At 37.8% G+C, this 25,090-nt stretch overlaps 1 pseudogene across 1 annotated transcript; it reads right to left on the bottom strand.

Annotated features, from left to right (window-relative positions):
• Positions 1-6,827: 6,827 nt before the first annotated feature.
• Positions 6,828-8,634, bottom strand: LOC309860457 (non-selective voltage-gated ion channel VDAC1 pseudogene; annotated as a pseudogene). The gene has a single exon. The product of its transcript is annotated as a non-selective voltage-gated ion channel VDAC1 pseudogene (transcript).
• Positions 8,635-25,090: the final 16,456 nt, after the last annotated feature.

The following is a 25,090-nucleotide window of genomic DNA, read 5'->3' as shown; positions in this document are numbered from 1 at the left end:
TTAGTAGCATGTTATTTAACATCCTTCTGTCTGTGCTCTTTCCAGAGTTTTTTCTTGTGGTTGATTTCTAGTTTCGTAGTGCTGTGGTCAGAAAAGCTGCATGGTATGGCTTTGATCTTTTTGAATTTGTGAGACTTGTTTTGTAGCCTAACATGTGATATGATCTGGAGAATGTTCTGTGTGCACTTGAAAAGAATGTGTATTCTGCTGTCTTAGGATGGAATGTTCTGAATGTCTGTTAAATCCACTGGTCCAGTGTGTCATTCAAAGCCACAGTTTCCTTGTTGATTTTCCATTTGGATGATCTGTCCATCGATATAACTGAGGTGTTAAAGTCTCTACTAATATTGTATTACTCTAAATTATTACCTTTTTGCTTGTTATTAACTGCTTTATGTATTTGGGTGCTCTCATCTTGGGTGCATAAATGTTTGCAGTTGTTACATCCTCTTGTTGGATTGTCCCCTTTATTGTTATATAGTGTCGTTTCTCTCTTATTTCAGTCTTTTGGTTTATTCTGTCCACCCTAAGTATTGCTACCCTGGCTTTCTTTTGATACTCATTTACATGGTAAATCCTTTTCCATCTCCTCACTTTCAATCTTCAGGTGTCTAGGTCTGAAATGAGTCTCTTGTAGGCAGCCTATAGATGGTTTTGGTTTTTTTATCCACTCTGTCGCTGTATGTCTTCTGATTGGACTGTTTAGTCGGTTTATACTCAAAGTGATTGTTGATAGATATGGCCTTGTTGCCATTTTGTTGCTTGTTGTTTTTGTAGTTCTTCTCTGCTCCTTTCTTCACTTGCTGTCTTCCCTCACAGGTTGTTGACTTTCTTTACTGATGCCTTTGGATTCCTTTCTCTTTATTTTTTGCATATCTGGTACTGGTTTTCGATTGGTGGTTAAATTAGGTTTGTATATAACATCCACTGCAAATAACAATCATATGAAGTGGATGGTCACTTAAGTTTAAACCAATCCTTTACTCCTTTCATATAAAATATGATACCACATACCCCCTCATCCTAAGTATGTGGTGTCATAGCTTATATCCTTTAATTTTATGAATCCCTTGACAGGTTTTTACAGAAATACTTATTTTTACTCCTTTTTTTGTTTTTTACTTTTCATAATCTCCCTTGTGGTCTTTCCTTTCTACTCAGAGTCTTGTTAATATTTCTTATAGTGTGGTTCAGTGGTCAGGAGCCCTTTAGATTGTGTATCTGGGAAACTCTATCTCTCCTTCTATTCTGAATGATAGCCTTGCTAGATAGCGTATTCTTGGCTGCAGGTTTTTCCCATTCAGCACTTCAAATATATCATGCCACTCTCTTCTGACCTGCAAAGTTTCTGCTGAAAAATCTGCTGAACACGTAATAGGGCTTCCCCAGTACATTAACTGTTTTCTCTTGCTATTTTTAAATATTTTTCCTTATTAGTACTCCTTGCCATTTTAATTTTAATTTTAATTATCTTGGTATTGACTTCCTTGGGTTGAATTTTTGGAGTGTTCTCTGCCTACAAGATCTGGATTTCTGCTTTCTTCCCCAGCTTCCAGAAATTTTCAGCTATTATTTTTTCCAAATAAAATTTTGCTTCCTTTTCTTTCTCTTCTTCCTCTGACAACCCTGTAATGTAAACATTATTAGGCTTGATGGAGTCACTGAGTTCCCCAAGACTATTCTCAATTGGCATAATTTCCTTTCCCTTGTTTAGGTTGGTTAGTTTTCATTACTCTGAGAGGTCATTAATTCATTCCTCTGCTTCATCTTGCCTATATTCCATCTAGTATATTTTTAATTTCATTTACTCCATTTCTTGATCTTTGATTGGTTCCTTTTCATCTCTCTGTTAAAGGTCTGTCCTCCACTCTTTTCTCACATCCAGTGAGTGTCTTTTTGATCACTGCTTTGGATTCTCTATCACGTATATTACTTATATCCATTTCTCTTAGGTCTCTCACAGTGGTTTGGTCCTGTTCTTTCATTTGGGAGATATTTATCTGCTTCCTCATTTTGTCTAATTCTCTGTGGCTATTTCTCTGTGTTAGGAAAATCAGCTGCTTCTCTTGCTCTTAACGACAATACCCTTTTGAAGAAGTCCTTTAGTGCCCCAGTGCAGTGTTCCCTGCTCCTTAGGATATGGCACTTGAGGGAGTGTCTCCTATTTCTGTTGTTTGTGTTCAGCTGCGAGTCTTGGCCCCTTTTTCCTTCAATGGTCTGTGCAGATGCTCTGTTATCCTCTTGTGGACAGTGTTTGGTCCCAGCTGGAAGGGGCATGTTTTAACATAGTTTGGGGACAGTTTTCTTATTAAATGAGACCTACCTCTGCCATCACAGAGGTCCCTAAAATGCATAGGTCAGGAGGCATGTTGTTGGCAGGGTTTTCACTGATCTTCTGACAGTAAGGGAGTTTGGTGAAAGCAATTTAGGTAACAACTGTTGCCACCACGCTGGTTTCCACAAGTACCCATTGTTTATGCTGGAGGTGGGGGAGAGAAATACTGCCTGCCAGTCCTTCATTCCTTGGGTTGGGCGGGGGGATCTCCATGATCTCTGTCTCTCTGGGCGTCACTCTGAGATGAGCAAATCACTCTCACTTGCATCTGCCCCCAGTGTTTTTCATACTGCTGGTTCCAAGCTGTATCTACAGAGGCTGTTTGTACTGTTGTCTCCTTAAGGGCAGGGACCCTGCTTCCTAATGCCATCAGTGCTCTCCCAGAGCCCAGCCTGTCAATTTTTAAAATTCCAGGCTTTAAATCCTGCTGGTTGTAGGAGCCCAAGAAACTCAGTCCCTCTCCCTTTCAAAGGCAAATGTTATGGGAATTTGTCCTTCCCATTCATGGGCTCCTTGGTGGAAAAGACTGTTTTTCAACCTTCTCTGTTCCACTAGCTCCTTCCCCACCACAGATGGCCAAAGTGTGTTTTGTGCCCAGACCACGTCTTCAAACCTTCTACCATTTTCAGTGTGGTCCCAGCTCTACCTTTACTTGTGGAATTTGTTCTGCAAGTCTTCTGACATTTTCTGGGTTATTAGCACTCCTATGGGTTTTATCTAGTTGGCTCATGAGATGAGGCACATTTAGGATCTTCTTTCTCCACCATCTTCCCAGTTAGCTCCATGGATGGTTTAATGTTAAAAATGTGTTAATATCGTCTCCCAGGTGTTCCACAATAAAAGATTAAGAAGAAAACCATGTGACCATCTTAGTATATGTTGAAAAATAATTCGATGCAATCAATAGCTAGTCATGATTTTATAAAAGATTGACAAACTTAGAACTGTCTTATTATGATAATCTCTCTCTCTCCCTTTGTATTCTATATCAAATATCTAATGGTAAAATTTTGCCTAGAAAAGGCAAGAATGCCAACAGCCATGGTTTTATATTTACCTGGATTCTTGCCAGCCTATCACTTTAAGAAAAGAAATTAATGATTGGAACCAGGAAGAATGAAATTAAACATTTTATTGTTCAGAGATAATATTATTATCTTTAGAAATAACCCAAAAGAAGACAAATGAATTAGTAAAATTTAAGCAAGGATGTTGGGCATAAAAGCAATTCCAATTCCAAAAACCAATTTAGTTTTTCTATGCCGATTATAAAGAGTTTAAGTATTTATGAATATATTATTTTAAAAGATGTCTTTTTTTTAAAAAAATTTTATTTATTTATTTGAGAGAGAGAGACCATGAGAGGGGAGAAGGTCAGAGGGAGAAACAGACTCCCCGTGTTGTTGGGAGCCTGATATGGGACTCGATCCAGGGACTCTGGGACCATGACCTGAGCCCAAGGCAGATGCTCAACTAACTGAGCCACCCAGGTGCCCCAAAGATGTCCTTTAAATAACAACAAAAGATGTGCATTAATTCTATTATAAAATATTCTTTAATATTTTGGAAAACACAAATAATAGAGATACATATGTCCATAGATAGAATAAGTTAGAATCATAAACATAATTTCTCTCCCAAATTAAACTATAAATTCAAAGAAATTCTAATCAAAATCCTAAAAGGGTTTTCATGAACCTTGACCATCTGGTTCTAATATTAATATGGAAGAAAGGACTATAGCTAGTTAAGACAATTTTTAAAACAGTAATAAAGGTGGGGGAAAGACTATAAGATTTAAAGAATTTTTATAGGGCTACCTGGGTGGCTCAGTCAGTTAAGCGTCAGCCTTTGGCTCAGGTCATGATCCCAGGGTCCTGGGATTGAGCCCCACATCAGGCTCCCTGTTCAGCAGGGAGTCTGTGTTTCTCTCTCCTTCTGCTAATCACCCTGGCTTGTGTTTGCTCACAGTCTTTGACTCTCTCTCTCTCTCTAAGATGAATAAAATCTTAAAAAAAATTTTTTTATAAAGCTATATTAATGCTCGGAGAGTCAAATACACCAATGGAATAAAATTTAGTGTGTGTGTTGAATGAATAGGATAAGTTGGATATCTATATGAAAAATAAAAGTAAAACACAGCCCAACATGTTAAAAAAAATTCCAAGTGAGATTAAAAGCTTAATGTAAATGGTAAATTTTCAAATTATCATAAGTAAATACAAGCTTTTCTCTATATTCCTGTGACATCATAGTGAATTCCTATTAGGTAAGGCACAAATCATAAAATCTATAGAAACATATTGCTAATTTGTCAACAAAAAGTGAAAACTTCCTTAGGAAGAAATTACAGAGGAGGTGAGGAGAAGCTATTTGCAGCATATATAACTGATCATAACAATAAAATATTATTTCATTTTTAATTGTCTTAAATACCTTTCAATATTTTTTCTGGGAAATGATTTATTTATTTTTATCAAAGTATTAACATAAAATGCTATGTTAGTTTCAAGTGTACAATATGGTGATTTCACAATTCCATAAATAACTCAGTGCTTACAATGAAGTATCTTTATCCTCTGTCACCATAGAACATTATCACAATATTATTGACTATATCCCCTATGCTATACTTTGCATCTCATGATTTATTTACTTTATAACTGGAAGTTTGTACCTCCTAATCCACATTACTTGTCACCCCCATCTCTCCAACCCACCTTCCCTCTGGAAACCCCTAGTTTGTTCTTCATATTTGAATGTTTAGTTTTTTTGTGTGTCTCCTTCTTTCTTTGTTCATTTGGTTTGTTTTTTGTAGATTCCACATATAAATAAAATCATATGGTATTTGTCTTTCTTTGTCTGACTTAATTCACTTAGCATAATATCCTCTAAGTCCATCCCTGTGGTCATAAATGGCAAGATCTCATTCTTTTTCGTGGCTAAGTAATATTACATTGTGTATATGCTACATCTTTATCCACTCATCCATTGATGGACAGCTAAATTTCTTCCATCTCTTGGTTATTGTAAATGATGCTACAATAAACATGAAATGCATATATCTTTTTGAAATAGTGTTTTTGTTTTCCTTCCATAAATACTTAGCAGTGGAATTAAAAGGTCATATTTTCTCTTGTTATTAATTTAAAATCTAGTTAGTTAACATAGAGTGAAATATTGGTTTCTATGGTAGAATTCAGTGACTCATCACTTACATACAACACCCAGCTCTCATCACAAGTGCCCTCCTAATACCCATAATCCATCTAGCCCATTCCCTACCCAACTCCCTCCATAAGTCCTCAGTTTGTTCTCTTATTTCATTAAGACTCTTTTAAGGTTTGTTTCCCTCTTCCTTTTCCTCCTCCCTTCCCATATTTTCATCTGTTTTCTTTCTTAAATTCCACATATGAGTGAGGTCATATGGTGATTAACTTTCTCTGACTGACTTATCTCATTTAGCATAAGGCACTCTAGCTCCATACATGTTGTGCAAATGGCATGATTTCATTCTTTTTAAAGGTTGAGTATTATTCTATTGTGTATATATATCTCACATCTTCTTTATATATTCCTCAGTTGATGGACCTTTGGGCTCTCCCCATAGTTTGGCTATTGTTCATAATGCTGCTATAAACACCAGGGTGCATATACCCCTTTGAATCTGTATTATTGTATCTTTTGGGTAAGTACATTGTAGTGCAATTGCTGTGGGTTAATTCTATTTTTAACTTTTTGAAGAACCTCCATACTGTTCTCCAGAGGAGCTGCACCAGTTTGCATTCCCACCAACAGTGTGAGAGGGTTCCTCTTTCTCTGCATCCTTGCCCATACCCGTTGTTTCTTGTGTTGATTTTAGCCATTTCTGACAGGTGTGAGGTGGTATTTCATCATGGTTTTGATTTGTATTTCTTCAATGATGAGTTATGTTGAGTATCTTTTCATGTGTCTATTAGTCATCGGGATATCTTCTTTGGAAAAATGTCTACTCTTTCTCCTTTTTAGTGGGGTCTTTGATTTTGTAATCAAGGCAATGCTGGCTTCATAGAATGAGTTTGGAAGTTTTCCTTTCATTTCTATTTTTTAGGAAAGTTTGAGAATAGGTATTAACTCCTCTTTAAATATCTGGAAAACTCTGGGAAGCCATCTGGTCTTGGTTTGTTAGGAGATTTTTGTTTACTGATTCCATTTCTTTGCTGGTTATGGGTCTGTTCAGATTTTTATTTCTTCCTGTTTCAGTTTTGATAGTTTGTAAGTTTCAAGGAATTTGTCCATTTCTTCTAGATTGCCCAATTTGGGGGCATATAATTTTTTATAGTATTCTCTTATAATTGTATTTCTTTGGTGTTGGTTGTGATCTCCCCTCTTCTTTCATTCATGGTTTTATCTCTTTGGGTCCTTTCTCTTTTTGATAAGTCTGAATAGAGGTTTATCAATTTTAATGAATTCTTTAAAAAAACCAGCTCTTAGTGTCTCAGCTGTTCTACTGTTTTGTTTTTTTTTTGAGGTTTCAATATTTTATTCAAGTTTTACTTTAACTGATGTTAATTACAGCATTTGAAGGGGAGGATCTAATTCCACACAAAATGGAAGACTCTAAAATGTACCCATTAAACGGCTAAAAAATAAACTGAGTGGCGAGAATATAACAAGTCCAATTTCGATTCCAAGTGTTGTCACAATGCGATTACAGTCACAGAGACTCTTCCCAGCTCAGAGCTGGGACTCTTAGAAGCTATTTTATACTCTGGTGCAAGGGCAGAAAACCACAACATGAGAGGGAATTAAGTCCTGAATTATTGGCTTCATCACATCCAACTTTTCCACCCCCAAAATGGCACAAAAGAAACAGCTACCACAGCCTGCAGACTACTTTTGGTGTAAAAGAGGTGATGGACTGGAGTGGAAACAGGTCAGGAAAATCTGTCTAAAAAAGTCTCTTTCAGATGAGTGTGTACATTACCACCCATGAGTCTCTCCTTCCTTCAGACAGGAAACCCAGTTCAATTCTCAAGAAGTCATAATTTCATTCATGTACTCAATACCAATGAACAAAGTGCCTACAAATTATCAGCTTCCATTTGCAGCCATTTCTAGATAAAAAAGAAACCTGAACTCTCTAGAGGGGGCCCCAAGCTCCTCCAAGTCTACAGCTCAAAGGACTTTTCTTGGAACTGGGTTTCTTCTGTACCTCTGAAAGGGTAACACCTTAAAGCTGAATCATCTTTAACCTGGAGGTCTAACATGATATTTAGCAATACTTGCATCCCAGACATACAACATTAAAAGGTACACTAAATTCTGAAGGTAGCTATGCTCAAAATAGTTTAAAATTAAACGATTGTACAGTATTCATTTATGCCTGAAATTCCAGTCCTAGACCAAGCTTGTGGCCGCCAGCATTGACATTCTTGCCATCCAGCAGAGCTGATAGCGTCAGTTTGATACCTGGCTTTAGGGTCTGAGTGTATCCTAAACCTATCAGGCTGGAGTTGTTCACTTTAGCCGAGAAGCAGGCATCAGGGTCGATCTGATATTTGGCTGCTATTCCAAAGCGAGTGTTACTATTTCCTGCAGTCCAGGCCAGATTGACAGTGGTCTCTAACTTCTTGTTCACCTTCTGATAAATGGAGCCACCAAACTCTGTCCCATCATTTACATTAGTGTGGAGCTGGAACTCGTCAGTCTTGCAGCCAACCGCGAAGTTGCTCTGGGTCACTCGAGACTTCGCAGTCTCAAAATTCATCTGGTAGCCAGCCAGCCAGCCTTCATAGCCCAGCACCACGGCACCCCGGACTGAAGGACCGGCAATGTCGAAATCCACATCGCAGCCCAGGTTGATGTGCTCCTGCTTATACCCTGTCTTGATTTTTGCATTTTTTTTCCCTGTGTTTGGTGAGAAGGATGAATCAAAGGTCAGCTTCAGTCCACGTGCAAGCTGATCTTGCAGTGATCTCTGTGCCTAGCGTGTTGTCAGTGTTCCATTTCTCTGTAAACGTCAGACCATATTCGGTCCACCTGTACTTGGTTTCCAGACTGCCCGTCACTTTGGTGGTCTCAGTGTTGGCTGAACCTGAGCTTATAAATTCCAGTCCATTCTCAGATTTTGTTTTCAAGTCAAGTTTTATTAAGCCAAATCCATAACCCTTGGTGAAGACATCCCTGGCAGATTTGCCAAGATCAGCATACGTGGGAGGCATGGCCATCTTCTGCTTAGCGGCGGCGGCAGCGGGCTCAGCGGCTGCTACCGCGGGGGCTGCAGTGAGAAGAACGAAGCGAGCGGGCCGAGGGCGGGACGGCGCTGGTTTTTTTGTTTCTATATAATTTATTTCTGCTCTAATCTTTATTATTTCCCTTCTTCTGCTGGCTTTAGGCTTTATCCATTGCTGCTTTTCTAGTTCCTTTCAATGTAAGGTTAGGTTGTGTATTTGAGACGTTTCTTCTTGAAGTAGGCCTGTGTTGCAATATACTTCCCTCTTAGGACTGCCTTTGCTACAACCCAAAGGATTTGGACTGCCATGTTTTTATTTTCATTTGTTTTCATGCACTTATTATTTCTTCCTTAATTTCCTGGTTAACCCATTCATTGTTCAGTAGGATGTTCTTTAACTTCCACATATTTCTGGACTTTCCTAATTTTTTCTTTTGGTTGACTTCAAGTGTCATAGAACTGTGGTCTGAAAGTAGCATGGTATGATCTTGTTCTTTTTGTGCTTGTTGAGGGCTGATTTTGTGACCCAGTATGTGATCTATTCTGGAGAAAATTCTGTGTGCACTTAAAAAGAATGTGTATTCTGCTTTAGGATGAAATACTCTGAATATATCTGTAGTGTCCACCTAGTCCAGTGTGTCTATACAAATTCATTATTTCCTTGTTGATTTTATGGTTAGATGATCTGTCCATTGCTGCAACTGGACTGTTAAAGTCCCCTACTATTAGTATATTATTAACTGTGAAGTTCTTTTTTTTTTTTTTTTTTTTAAATTACTTATTTGTGTGTTCCCACACTGGTGGCGTAAATATTTACAATTGTTATATCTCCTTCATGGATAGACCCCTTAATTTTGATATAATGCCTTTCTTCATCTCTTGTCACAGTCTTTGGTTTAAAATCTAGTTTGATATAAGAATGGCTACTCCTACTTTCTTTTGATGTTCATCAGCATAATAGGTGGTTCTGTACTCATTTTTGAATCTGCAGATCTCTTTAGTTCTAAAATGGGTCTCCTGTAGGCAATATATAGATGGGTCTTGTTTTTTAATCCATGCTGATATCCTGTGTCTTTTGATTGGAGCATTCCCTCCATTTACACTTAGAGTGATTATTGAAAGATACAAATTTAGTGCCATTTTGTTCCCTGTAGAGTTGATGTTTCTGGTCATGTTCTCTGGTCCTTTCTAATTTTTGTTGCTTTGGGGTTTTTTTTTTTTTTTTTCCCTCCAGTCAAAGAATCCCCCTTAATATTTCTAGCAGAGCTGGGTTAGTGGTCATGGAATCTCTTAATTTTTGTATGTCTGGGAAACTCTTCATCTCTCCTACTATCCTGAATGATAACCTTGTTGCATAAAGTATACTTGGCTGCATATTTTTCCTATTCAGCATTCTGAATATATCTTGCCACTTTCTTCTGGCTTGCCAAATTTATGTGGGCAGATCTGCTATGAATATGATCTGTCTTCCCTTGTAACTTAAGAACATTTTTCCCCTTTCTGCTTTCAGGATTCTTTCTTTGTCTGTGTATTTTGTGAATTTGACTATGATAAGCCTTGGCAATGGTCAGCTTTTGTTGAATTTAATGGGAGTTCTCTGTGCTTCTTGGATTTTGATGTTTGTGTCCATCCCTGAATTAGGGAAGTTTTCAGCTCTAATTTGCTCAAACAAACCTTCTGCCCCCTTTTCTCCTTCTTCATCTTCTGAGACTTCTAGGGTATGAATATTAGTCCATTTTAATAAGTTGCTGAGATCCCTAAGTCTACCTTCACGTTCCATTAACTTCATTTCCATCTTCTATTCAGCTTCATTATTTTCCATACTTTTTTGTTCTGTGTCATTCATTTGTTCCCCTATTTTGTTCATCCTCTTTTTTATGGCATCCATTCAGGTTTCCATTTTGGTTATAGCATTTTTAATTTCAGTCTGACTAGATTTTAGTTCTTTTATCTCTGCAGTAAGAGAATCTCTAATGTCTTCTGTACTTTTTTTAAGCCCAGCTAGTATCCTTATTATTGCTTAAAATTCTAGTTTAGCTATCTTATATCTGTATTGATTAAACCTTTGGCCTTTATTTTTTCCTTTTTTGGGGGGTGAATTCCCCTGTCTTGTCATTTTGGAGGGAGAATAAAGCAAAATTAAATTTTTTTCAAAAATTTTACATACATAAATACATAAAGGAAGCTAGATCCTAGGTGCGCTTTGGTCTTCTTGTTACAAGAAGCTCATTGGAGAAAAGGTAGAAAAAGAAAAGACAACAATTAAAAACTAAAGAGTATATAAAATGAAAAAATTTAAAATTTGCTCTTTCTGTAATCAAACCAAAACAAAAACAAACCCAAAGATACTAGAAACTATTCCCCTAGAGCTGGAGCTTTCCCAGCACTATGATCAGTAGACTTGGTGTGACTTAGGAATTGTTGCTGGTCTTCTGGGTGGAGAGTCTCAAGTGGAATTGCCCTAGTAGAGATGCACCTGCAGGGCTCAAGGGGGAGGAGCTTGGTGTAGTGGCTCCATTCTCCACTTGGTGGCACTGTTTAGCTCAGAGAGGTGGATTAAGCTGGTGGTCACAGGGAGAAAGTGGCTTAGCTCAATTCTTTCAGTAAGCCCTCACAGTCATGCAAACAGTGAACCCCTCCTGTGTCCCTGGTTTTTGTCAGATCCCTGAGGTCACCCTGTTTGTGTCCGACTTGTCTGCCTGTCAAACTGCACAGCACTCCTGTGCTTTATTTCAGGTGCAGCTGTGTTTTAAAACACCACATTTCAGAAGTCCAGGGCAGGGATCACCCTCATCTCTGGAGGAGGGTCTCCCTGCCCTGTAAATACTGCTGGCTTGTCCCTGGAGATGGTCCCATGACTGTGCAGCAGTTCCAGGTTTATGATAATTGCAACATAGGGTCAATGCCAGGGACTGCTGCCCTCAGCTGGGGTCTTTTCTTCCTATACTGGTGAGCCAGGCAGTTTCATGGCATCTGTAGGTGAGGCCCTATTATGTCTACCAAATACCTTCCAACCAGGGGAGCCACTTCTCCCTGTGTGATGCTGGAGATCCTCAGGCTGCCTGCGGCTGGGACTCTGCCCAGCTCTCCCACTGGAGCACCACTCAGCTCCTTCCAATGTCTCAGACCTCCACAACTTCAGACTGTGTGCTCCACTGTTTATAGCTGACCCAGTGGTAACCCTTTCCTTCTCTCCCATTAGTGGTTTTGGGGACCAGTTTTCTTGTGCAGTCCTCTGCATGTATTTTCACGCTTTTTTTTTTTTTTTTTTTTAAACCTGTGCTCTCTCACTCTCTCTCCCTCCTTTCCACCCCTACTCTCTCCATGATCAGGGGTCTCTCCCTGGGCAACAACCAGTCTTTGCTCTCTGCATTTAACCTTCCATGAATTGTTTTTCCAGTTTGTAGAGGTACAGTTTTGTTCTCTAAGACTTCAGATCAAATTCTTGGGTGTTCAGGGTGATTTGATATCTATCTAGCTGGTTCTAATGAGGGGGTAGGCTTATGGTCATTCCTAGATCACATGATATTTCTAATTTCGATTTTTTTCAGTGACGTCTATACTGTTTTTCCAGTGATTGCACCAATTGATGGAATGTCAATTTCATCAAACCTGCATGAAAGTTCCCTTATCTCCACACCCTCACCAAAACTTATTTCTTGTCTTTTTTGATAAGTCATTCTGACAGATATAAGGTGTTATCTCATTGTAGTTTTGATCAGCATTTCCCCGATGACTAGTAATGTTGAGCATCTTTATGTGTGTTTATTTGCCACCTCTATGTCGTCTTTGAGGAAAAATGTTTATTTAGATCCTCATTTTTAATCCAATTGTGTGTTTCTGGTGTTGAGCTATATAGGTACTTTATATATTTTGGATATAACCCCTCATGAAATACATCATTTGCAAGTATCTTCTCTCTTCAGTAGGTTGCCTTTTTGTTTTTTATTCTTTTTTGATTGTTCCCTTTGCTGTGCAAAAGCTTTTTGTTTTGGTGTAGTGCCAATAGTTTATTTTTGTTTTTGTTTATTTTGCCTGAGGAAATATATCTAGAAAAATATCGCTAAGGCCAATGTCCAAGAGATTACTGCTTATGTTTTCTTTTACAAGTTTTATAGTTCCATGTCTTATATTTAGATCTTTAATCCATTCTGAGATTATTATTATTTTTTTAAGATTTTATTTATTTTATTTGAAAGGGAGAGAGAGATAGAAGACAAGAGAAGATTTTAATTTATTTATTTGAAAGGGAGAGATACAGAGAGAAGACAAAGAAGCAGTTTCTCCACTGAGCAGGGAGCCCCACACGGGGCTCGATTCCAGGACCCTGGCATCATGATCTGAGCCGAAGGCAGACACTTAACTGACCAGGCCACCCAGGTGCCCCCCTGAGATTACTTTTGTGTATGGTTTAAGAAAGTGGTCTGGTTTCATTCTTTTGCCCATGGTTGTCCAATTTTTCTAGAACCATTTATTTAAAAGACTGACTTTTCTTCATTGTATATTCTTGCCTCCCTTGTTGTAGATTAATTGACCACCAAAAAACTGGAATTGATAAATGAATTCAGTAAAGTTGAAGGATACAAAATTAATACAGAGAAAACTGTTGCATTGCTATATACTAATAACAAAGTAGTAGAAACAGAAATTAAGACAACAATCTCATTTACAATTTGCTCCAAAAAGAATAAAATATTTAAACATAAATTTAACAACGCTCTGATAAATCAAGGCGTTGAGGAAAGAAACTGAAGTAGACACAAAAGGAAAGACTTTCCATTCTCACAGATTGGAAGAACGAGTATTGTTAAAATATCCATACTACCCCAGGCAATCTGCAACAACAGATTCAATGCAATCAATATCAAATTACTAACAACATTCTTCCCAGACCTAGACCAAAATACTTAAATTTGTATGAGATCACAAAAAAATTACTTTGATTTCTAGGCTTTCTATTCTGCTTCATCGGTCTTTCTATTTTTGTGCCAGTACTATAGTGTTTTGATTACTATCGCTTTGTAGTATAGTCTGAAGTCTGAGGTTGTGATACTTCTAGCTTTGTTCCTCTTTCTCCAGATTTATTTCATTATTCAAAGTTTTACACAGGAGGAAAAAGGGGCAGACATAGTAATGATGCCTTGAACTCAGGGGCACAGACCAAAAAGAAGCATAACCTTTGGTGTATCATTTATTTTCATTTGGTATATGCTTCAACTCTTTTTAAAGTAAATTTATGTAAACTCTGCAAACATACAAATTAACATGTTCATAAAGTAAACATACCTATATCACTAGTCAGCCCAAGAAATTAAACTATTGGCACCCAGAAAAGAGCCCCTCTTATTCCCTCCTGGTCACTACTGTCTGTTCAAATTTAACCACTGTCTCAACTACTACCCCTGTGGATGTTTTCAGTTTGTTTGTTTTTTTTTTTTTTCCCAAAGAATGAGCTACCACATACCAAGAAAGTTGTAAAAAAAAAAAACCAAAACCAAAAAACAACCCCCCCCACACACAAATAAACAAAAACAAAACAGAACCTCAAATACAATCTGGTTTGCTGATTTTTCAAACATTGAAAATTAGCAGTAGGATAGTTTCTTAAAATGAAATGCTGCGTACATCTCCCATATGTGGAACAGGTATCAGAATTTCTCTGATTGAATCAGAATCAGAAATTTGGAGCCTTGGAGCTTACTCATTGCCTATCCTCTTTAGCATATTTTGGCATATATTGCCCCCTATTTCTCTCCCTGTTTCAACCTGGTGGACTCTGAGACATCCTTTCATAGCCTGAGGTTCTATGGAAAATTCAGCTTGAAACTATGGATTCATTGTAAGCCCTTCCTTTTGAACAGGTGTTGATAAACTTTTCTGGAAAGTGATATGCAGATATGCAGAAGGCTTTGGTTTCTGTTTCTACAAGAGGATTATTAAGTTGCTTTTAATAATAAACTCTGCAATTCCAAGTTCTTTTACTTTTCTGAGCTTCCTTTTATTTTTTGAAAGCAGGGGTTGGCAAACTACAACCCACAGGACATATTCGGCCCTCAGCCTGTTTTTATAAATAAAGTTTTACTAGAACAACACCAACATCTATTGTCTACAGCCACTCTCAGACTACAGCAACACAACAGCTGAGGAGGGAGAAAGAGACTATACAACAGTTAAAACCTAAAATATTCAAATTTGTGGCACATATAACTTAGCAAAACTTACACATATGAGATCGTAATTATAGCAAAGGTCATATTTTGTTTATATTCCAACCTGTTTTTATTAATAAAACTCTCAACTTCTCATCTCTTTCCAAGAATCTTGAAGAATCATGCTCTCCCTAGGAATTGTTAAGCAACCCCCTCCCCACCCTCCCCACCCTCCCCCCCTGCAAATCCTATGACAATCATAATTTTCACTTGGGCTCTTCTGCTTCTCATGCCACCCACCCTACTGCTTCTAAATTTGGAAGTCTCCACTGAAGTGGCCCAAGTAACTTACCGTACCCACTTCCCTCCTATTACCCTGTTAACATGGATCTTTGCTACATTGGGCTTAAGGGAGCTTGTATGAAAGAACTAAACATTCAAGTGAATTCATCAAAGCTCCATTGCACTTTCATTGTTCTTCATTCAAAGTCTTTCTACTTGAGCGTGGTGGGTTATTTATGTTGTCAAATTCCCACAACGAAGCAAGGGCGGGCCTTAGCTTTCTTTCTTGCCATGCTGCTGAAGTAGGTAATGAAAACCTTAGTGGTTCCCACAGCAATACATCCCAGTCTAGAGCCCTTGTGAGTTGGCTGGGGGCTCTGCTCCTCTTCACAAGAAGCCCCTCATTCTGCTTCTGAAGCCAACAGGCAGCCACTGGTGAGAATTGCCCATCACAGCAGTAGAGGGAAAAGATGTGTTAAAGCAAGAATAAACTTTTTAATGTTTCTGCTTGAAGTGGCATGCTCACCTCTTCATGGCCTGCCCAAGTAAGTTAAAAGGCTAAACCTGGCTTAGATGGGGCAGGGAATTAATTCCTAGAGATGGAAAGAGGCCATTGGCCAACTGCAGTCAGAACCCCCTCTATGCAACTGGTGAATCCCTAAATTCTACTCCTGAAACTAGTAATATAAAAACAAAATTACATTAAAAATTAAAAAATTAAAAATAAAATAAAGACATAAAATAAAGAAATACAATACAACACAATAAAATACAATAAAAGATGCTAAGCAAGGATGTGGTCTTATCTGAAGTCAGCTTCTGCCTGATCCCACAGAGAACTCTGGACCATGAAGTGTATCACAAAGTTGAGTTCATCTTGAGGAAAGAAGACAGGACTTTGGCCCCCTCGAGTCAGCCAGTCAGTGTCTGTGGGGCATCCCCAGTTGGGAAGGAAGGGTTTTATCTTTTATGTCAGCTTGCTTTTGTCTGAAGATCACTTTCCAGAGAAGGGGCAGCTGTGAGCCATTATCAGCCAACATTCACACCAGTGTGGGGTAGGGGCAGATGCACTGGTATAATACAAGGGACCAGTGAAATCCCTTACAGAGGAGGCCTTATAGTCAGCTATGTTTCTCCTCGTGCTACTTTGACTGAATTTATTGGAAGAGAGAGGTTGACAAGGATGTTCTCTAAGAGGATGTTCATTGTTTCTCAAGCTCAGCTAGTATATGGATGCTCTCCTAAGAGAGGAGTTTCCACCATTGAGTTATATTGTTCTTATTATAACTTTACCTAAATATGTAGAAACCTAAAAGTTTCAATAAACTTCTTATGTTCACATTTATTAAAAAGGCATGAAATCAAAGCAAATTACAAATTAAAATTTAAAAAGTATAAAACCATTAAAATCAAATTGACAACATAAGAAAGAAAATCATACTGAGCAGAAGAGCAAGCCCCTGGAATCATTTCTACCAAATGACTAAGAACCCTCATGCAAATTACATGTGTGCAGATATACCAGATGGTAGAGTGGGCATAAACATTTGTTTTTTTAAATCCAGACATAAATGTATTCCTTAACAAAAATAGTTTATTATTAATATACTATTTCAATATGGAAGATGAAAGGGGCATCTATATAAGTGCCATTTAACATTTTTGAGAGTACTTAATAGACTTTGGAAATCCAGGGCTTTTTTGAGTATAGTTGACATACAATGTTACATAAGTTTCAAATGTTAGTACCTCTCTACATCTCTATACATTATGCTGTGCTCACCGCATGTGTAGCTACTCTCTATCACCTTAACCCACTGAGCCACCCAGGTGCCCTCTCTATCACCTTATAATACCATTGACTCTACTCCCCATGCTGCACCTTTCTCCCTGTGACTGCTTCATTTCATAACTGGAAGCTTGTACCTCCCACTCCCCTTTACCCCCTTTGTTCATCACCTAACATACCTCCCCACAGCAACCATTAGTTTGTTCTCTGTATTTATAAGTATGAAGGTATGATTCTGCTTTTTGTTTGACTCTTTTTTTTTTTAGAGTCCACATATGAGTGAAACCATATAGTATTTGTCTTTCTCAGTGTGACTTATTTTATTTAGCATTATACCCTCTAGGTCCATCTATGTTGTTGGAAATGGCACAAACATCACTGTTTATGGCTGAGTAATATCGCTTGCTCGCTCTCTCTCCCTCTCTCTCTCGCACATACACACATGCACATTACATCTTTCTTATCCATTTTTCTATTAATGGACACTCAGGTTTCTACCATACCTTGGCTATTGTAAATAATGTTGCAGTAAACCAGTGTTCCCATACCTTTTTAAATTAGTGTTTCCATTTTCCTTAGGTAAATACCCAGTAGTAGAATTATTGGATCATCTGGTAATTCTATTTTTAATTTCCTGAGGACCTCCATATTGTTTTCCACTGTGGCTGTAGCAATTTACATTTCCACAAACAGTGCACAAGGAGTACTTTTTCTCCACAGCCTCGCCAACAGTTATTTCTTAGCATTTTAATTTTAGCCATTCTGCTAACTGAGAGGTGATATCTTATTTATTTATTTATTTTTAAAATTTTTCATTTTTAATTTTTTATAAACATATAATATATTTTTATCCCCAGGGGTACAGGTCTGTGAATCACCAGGTTTACACACTTCACAGCACTCACCAAAGCACCTACCCTCCCCAATGTCCATAACCCCATCCCCCTTCTCCCAACCCCCCTCTCCCCAGCAACCCTCAGTTTGCTTTGTGAGATTAAGAGTCACTTATGGTTTGTTCCATCTTGTTTCATTTATTCTTCTCCTACAGACTTAAGCCCCCATGTTGCATCACCACTTTCTCATATCAGGGAGATCATATGATAGTTGTCTTTCTCTGCTTGACTTATTTCGCTAAGCATGATACGCTCTAGTTTCATCCATGTTGTCACAAATGGCAAGATTTCATTTCTTTTGATGGCTGCATAGTATTCCATTGTGTATATATACCACATCTTCTTTATCCATTCATATGTTGATGGACATCTAGGTTCTTTCCATAGTTTGGCTATTGTGGACATTGCTGTTATAAACATTCTGGTGCACGTGCCCCTTTGGATCACTACGTTTGTATCTTTAGGGTAAATACCCAGTAGTGCAATTGCTGGGTCATAGGGCAGTTCTATTTTCAACATTTTGAGGAACCTCTATGCTGTTTTCCAGAGTGGTTGCACCAGCTTGCATTCCCATCAACAGTGTAGGAGGGTTCCCCTTTCTCCGCATCCTCGCCAGCATCTGTCATTTCCTGACTTGTTAATTTTAGCCATTCTGACTGGTGTGAGGTGATATCTCATTGTGGTTTTGATTTGTATTTCCCTGATGCCGAGTGATATGGAGCACTTTTTCATGTGTCTGTTGGCCATCTGGATGTCTTCTTTGAAGAAATATCTGTTCATGTCCTCTGCCCATTTCTTGATTGGATTATTTGTTCTTTGGGTGTTTAGTTTGCTAAGTTCTTTATAGATTCTGGACACTAGTCCTTTATCTGATATGTCGTTTGCAAATATCTTCTCCCATTCTGTCAGTTGTCTTTTGATTTTGTTAACTGTTTCCTTTGCTGTGCAAAAGCTTTTGATCTTGATGAAATCCCAATAGTTCATTTTTGCCCTTGCTTCCCTTGCCTTTTGTGTTGTCCCTAGGAAGATGTTGCTGCGGCTGAGGTCAAAGAGGTTGCTGCCTGTGTTCTCCTCAAGGCTTTTGATGGATTCCTTTCTCACACTGAGGTCCTTCATCCATTTTGAGTCTATTTTTGTGTGTGGTATAAGGAAATGGTCCAATTTCATTTTTCTGCATGGCTGTCCAATTTTCCCAACACCATTGAGAGGTGATATCTTACTGTAGTTTTGATTTGTATTTCCCTGATGATGAGTGATGTTGCACATCTTTTCATGTGTCTGTTGGCTCTCTGAATGTCTTTGGAGAAATGTCTGTTCATGTCTTTTGCCCATATTTTAATTGGATTAATTGTTTTTCTGATGTTGAATTATATAAGTTTTTTATTCATTCTGAATATTAACCCCTTATTAGATATATAATTTGAAAATATTTTCTCCCTTCTCCCTTGCCTTTTGGTTTTGTTGATGGTTTCTCTTGTTATGCAAATGCATTTTATTTTGATGCAGTCCCACTACTTTTTTGTGTATGTGTGTGCTTTTGTTTCCCTTTCCTTAGGAGGCGTATCTAGAAAAATGTTATGGTCTATGTCAGAGAAATTACTGCTGTACTTCCTTTTAGGATTTTTTAGGGTTTCAGGCCTCACATTTAGGTCCTTAATCCATTTTGGGTTTATTTTTGTGTATGGTGAAAGAAAACAGTCCAGTTTCATTCTTTTGCATGTTCTGTCTGTTTTCCCAAAATGATTTATTGAAGAGATTGTCTTTTTTCCATTCCTGCTTCCTTTGCCAAAGATTAATTTTATTTCTGGGCCCTCTATTCTATTCCATTGATCTAAGTGTCTAATTTTGTGCCAGTGCCACAATGTTTTGATGACTACAACTTTATTGTATAGTTCAAAATCTGGTATTATATTTCTAGTTGTCTTTTTCAAGATTGCTTTGGCTATTTGGTGTGTTTCGTGGTTTCATACAAGTTTTAGGATTTTGTTGTTGTTGTTGTTGTTCTAGTTTTGTGTAAAATACTATTGGTAATTTGATAAGGATTGCATTGAATCTGTAGATTGCTTTGGGTAAGGTGGATAATTTAACAATATTATTCGAATCCATGCACATAGAATGTCCTTCTATGTTTTTGTGTTGACTTCAGTGTCCTTCATAATGTTTTGTAGTTTTCAGCATATGGGTCTTTTACCTCTTTACTTAATTTTTTCCTAAATATTTCATTCTTTTTGGTGCAATTATAATTGGTATTGCTATATTATTTTTTCTTTTATTTTATTAGTGTACAGAAAAGCAATGTATTTCTGTATATTTATTTTTGTATCCTGCAACTTGACTGAATTCATTTATTCTAGTAGTTTTTGGTGGCAGTCTTTAGGGTTTTCTTTTCTATTTTTTTTTTTTTAAGATTTTATGTATGTATTTGACAGAGAGAGAATGAGTGGGGAGAGAGATAGGGGCAGAGGGAAAAACAGGCTCTCACCAAACAGAGAGCCCAACATGGGGCCTGACTCCAGGACCCTGGGATCATTACCCAAGCTGAAAGCAGATGCTTAACCAACTGAGCCACCCAGGTGCCCCTGTAGAGTTTTCTGTGTATGGTATCATATCATCTGCAAATTGTGAGGGTTTTACTTCTTCCTTGCCAATTTTGATGCTATTTATTTCTTGTCTGGTTGCCTCAGATAGGACTTCCAGTACTGTTTGAAATAAAAGTGATGAGAGGGTCTTGTTTCTAATCTTAGGGGGAGAGCTTTGTTGTTTATCATTGAGTATAATATTTGCTATGGGCTTTTCATATATGGCCTTTTTTATGTTGAGCTAAGTTTCCTCTAACCCCACTTCATTGACCATTTTTTTTAAAGATTTTATTTATTTATTTGACAGAGAGAGATCACAGGTAGGCAGAGAGGCAGGCAGAGAGAGAGAAGAGGAGGAAGCAGGCTCTCTGCCAAGCAGAGAGCTCAATGTGGGACTTGATCCCAGGACCCTGAGATCATGACCTGAGCCGAAGGCAGAAGCTTAACCCACTGAGCCACCCAGGCGCCCCATTGACCATTTTTAAAATTAATGATTGTTGTACTTTGTTCAATGCCTTGTCTGCACCTAGTGAAATGATCATATGGTTTTTATCCTTTCTCTTATTGATATGATGTATCATGGTGATTGATTTTTCTTTTCTTTTTTTTTTTAAATTTAATTTTATTTTTTCAGTGTTCCAAGATTCATTGTTTATGCATCACACCCAGTGCTCCATGCAATATGTGCCTTCCTTAGTACCCACCACCAGTCTCACCCATTCCCCACCCACCTCCCCTCCAAAACTCAGTTTGTTCCTCGGAGTCCACAGTCTCTCATGCTTCATCTCCCCCTCCAAATTCCCCCAATTCACTTTTCCTTTCCTTCTCCCAATGTCCTCTATGTTATCCCTTATGCTTCACAAGTAAGTGAAACCCTATGGTAATTGACTCTCTCTGCTTGACTTATTTCACTCAACATAATCTCCTCCAGTCCTGCCCATGTTGATACAAAAGTTGAGTATTCATCCTTTCTGATGGAGGCATAACATTCCATTGTATATATGGACCTCTTCTTTATCCATTTGTCCGTTGAAGGGCATCTTGGTTTTTTCCACGGTTTGGCAACTGTGGCCATTGCTGCTATGAACAATGGGGTACCAATAGCCCCTCTTTTCACTACATCTGTATCTTTGGGGTAAATACCCAGTAGTGCAATTGCAGGGTCATAGGGTAGCTCTATTTTTAATTTCTTAAGGAATCTCCACACTTTTTTCCAAAGTGGCTCCAACTTGCATTCCCACCAACAGTGTAACAGGGTTCCCCTTTCTCCACATCCTCTCCAACCCTTGTTGTGTACTGTCTTGTTAATTTTGGCCTTTCTAACTGGTATAAGGTGGTATTTTAATGTGGTTTTGATTTGAATCTCCCTGATAGCTAATGATGATGAACATTTTTTCCATATGTCTGTTAGCCATTTGTATGTCTTCTTTGTGAACAGAAGTGTCTGTTCACATCTTCTGTCCATTTTTTGACGTGATTATCTGTTTTTTGAGTGTTGAGTTTGAGAAGTTCTTTATAGATCTTGGATATCAGCCCTTTGTCTGTAGTGTCATTTGCAAATATCTTCTCTCATTCTGTGGGTTGCCTCTTTGTTTTGTTTTGGCCATTTCCTTTGCTGTGCCAAAATTTTCGATCTTAATGAAGTCCCAAAAGTTCATTTTTGCTTTTGTTTCTGTCTCTCAAATAAATAAAATCTTTTTTTTCAAATAAATAAAATCTTAAAAAAATAAAGTCTATTTTGTCTGATACAAGTATTGTTACCTTAGTTTTCTGTTCACTTTCATTTGCATGGGAAATCGTTTTCTGTTCCTTCACTTTCAATATATCTGTGTCTTATGTCTGAAATGAGTCTCTTATAGGCAGCATATAGATCGGTCATATTTTATTCATTTTGTCATGCTAGGTCTTTCAATTGGAATGTTTAGTCCATTTATTTTCAAAGTAATGATCAATAGTCATGTAGTATTGCCCTTTTGTTACTTGCTTTATGTTTGTTTTTGTAGTACTTTTCTGTTCCTTTCTTTGCTTGCTCTCTTCTCTGACCATTTGCTTTGCTTTCTTGAGTGATATACTTGGATTCCTTTCTCTTTATTTTTTGCATGACTCTTAAGGGCTTTTGATTTGCGATTACCATTCTGTTTGTATACAATGTCAGCTGCAAATGGCAGTCTATATTACGTTTATGGTTGTCTAAATTTGAACCCATTCTTTGTGTGTGTGTGTGTGTGTGTGTGTGTGTGTTAACATTAGTCACCATACAATACATCATTAGTTTCTGATGCAGTGTTCCAAGATTCATTGTTTACGTATAACACCCTGTGCTCCATGCAATACATGCCCTCCTTAATACCCACCACCAGGCTCACCCATCTCCTCACCCCCCTCCCTTGAACTAATTCTTTACTCTCTTTCATCATTTTTTTAGGTATAGAGTCTCATCCTTTATATCCTTTTATTTTGTGAATTCTTTTACTGATTTTTATAAATATACTTTAGTAATTTTGTGTTTCCTACTTGTCTTACTCCTACAGATGGTCTTTTCTTTCTATTTAAAGAGTCCTTTTTAACATTTGTTGTAGGGCTAGTTTAGTAGACACAAATTCCTTCAGCTTTTGTTTGGGAAAAATCTTTATCTCTTCTATTTTGAGTGATAACCTTCCTGGATAAAATATTTTTAGTTGCAGAGATTTTTTCCTTCAGCCCTTTGAATATATTATGTCTCTCCCTTCTGGCCAAGTTTCTGTTAAAAATCTTCTGAGACCTTCTGGAGTTTCCCATGTACATGATGGTTTTCCTTTCTCTTGCTGCTTTTCAAATTCTCTATCTATCACTACTTTTTGACATTTTAAATGTTATGTGTCTTGGTGTGGACCACCTTGGGTTGATTTTGTTGAAGGTTAGGGTTAGGGTGAGCTATGCCTCCTGGATCTGGATTTCTGTTTCTTTCCTCAAATTTGGGAAGTTTTTAACTATTATTTCTTCAAGTAAATTTTCTGCCCCCTTTCTTCTCTTTTCTCCTTTTCAGATCCCTATAATACAAATGTTATTATGCTTGAAAATGTTGTCTTCCAATGATCAATCACTGCCCCTTCCAGCACATGCTTTGAGATTAGTAATCAATTTTCCCTTTCATATTTCCCAGATGTTTTTCAAGCTACTGCTTCTGTGTTTCAGAGGGACTGTTTATTGTATTTTCTCTTTAAAGGTCGGGATTTAGTTTCCTCTCTCCTTTCTGGCTTTTCTAGGAGCCCACAGATTTTTAAAGTTCCATGTATTAAGCCTCCTAATTGCAAGAACTGGTAAATTTCAGCCCCTCTGGTTTTCAAATCCAAATTGTTTTTTAAGAATTTATTTATTAATTTTACAGAGAGATACGTGAGAGAGAGAACACAGCAGGGGGAGGTGGAGAGGGAGAAGCAGACTCCCCACTGAGCAAGGAGCCTATTGTGGGGCTCAGTCCCAGGACGCTGGGATCATGACCTGAGCTGAAGGCAGATGCTCAACAACTGAGCCACTCAGGCACACTTCAAATCCAAATGTTATGGGAATTTGTGTTCCTCCTCCAGGCTTCCTGGTGTGAGATTGTGTTCTCTCCGTTCTCATTGGGTCTGTGTTGTCTCTCTATCCCCTGGGGAGTCCTGTGGTCTGTTCAGCTCCTGATCATGTGTCTGCTTTTCTTACCATCTTTGCTGTGGCACTTCCCCTAAATTTAGCTGTGGAGAGTCTGTTCTGCCAGTCTTCAGGTTGTTTTCTGGGGTATTTACACTGACGGTGTCTGTTATCTAGTTATATCTTTGGGATGAGGTAAGCTAAGGGTCCTTCTACTCTGCTATCTTTCCTGGAATCTCTGCTCTGATCTTTATTATTTCCTTCCTTCTACTCCTCTTGGACTTTGTTCTTATTTTTCTAGTGTCTTTAGGTGTAAATTTTGATTGCTTATTGAACTTTCTCTTGTTTTCATGAAGTGGGTCTGTATTACTATGTACTTCCCTCTTAGAACTGCTTTGGCTGTGTCCCAAAGACTTTTGATTGTTGTGTTTTCATTTTCACTTCTCCCCATGAATATTTTTTTTTCTTCTTTGATTGCTTCATTGGCTCACTGGTTTTTTAGTATCCTGTTGTTAACCTCCATGTCTTTGTGCATTTTTCATTTTTTTTTCTTATTATTTATTTCTGGTTTCATACTGTTGTGGTTGGAAAAGATACATGGCATGATTTCAGTCTTACATTTATTGACGCTTGTTTTGCAGCCTAAACTGTGATCTTTTCTGGAGAATGTTGCATGTACATTTGAAAAGAATGTGCATTCTACTGTTTTGGGATGATAGGTTTTGTGTATATGTATTATGTCCATCTGGTCCAATGTGTCAGTCAAAGACACTGTTTCCTTGTTGATTTTCTGCCTGGATGATCTATCTATTGATGTAAATGAGGTTATAGTGCCCTACTCCTACTGTATTACTGTCAGTTTCTCTTTTTTTGTCCATTAACATTTGTTTTATGTATTGAGGCACTCTGGTATTGGATGCATAGATATTTGCAATTATTCTCTTGTTGGATTGGTCATTATTATTATGTAATGTACTTCTTTGTCTCTTATTACAATTTTGTTTTAAAGTCTGTTTTGTCTGATGTAATATTGGTATGCTGGTTTTTTTGGTTAGTTTTCCTTTGCATTGTTAAATTTTTTCCATCCCTTCCCTTTCAATATGTAGGTGTTTTTAGATCTAAAGTGTGTCTCATGTAAGCATCATATAGATGAGTCTTGTTTTATCTGTTCCACCACCTTATTATGTCTTTTGATTAGAGCTTTTAGGCCATTTACATTTAAAGTAATTATTGATATGTA

This window comes from Mustela nivalis (genome assembly GCF_964662115.1).
Source record: "Mustela nivalis genome assembly, chromosome: 2".
Taxonomy (NCBI): domain Eukaryota; kingdom Metazoa; phylum Chordata; class Mammalia; order Carnivora; family Mustelidae; genus Mustela; species Mustela nivalis.
The sequence above is the reverse complement of the archived record's forward strand: the minus strand, read 5'-3'. Positions and strand labels throughout refer to the sequence as shown.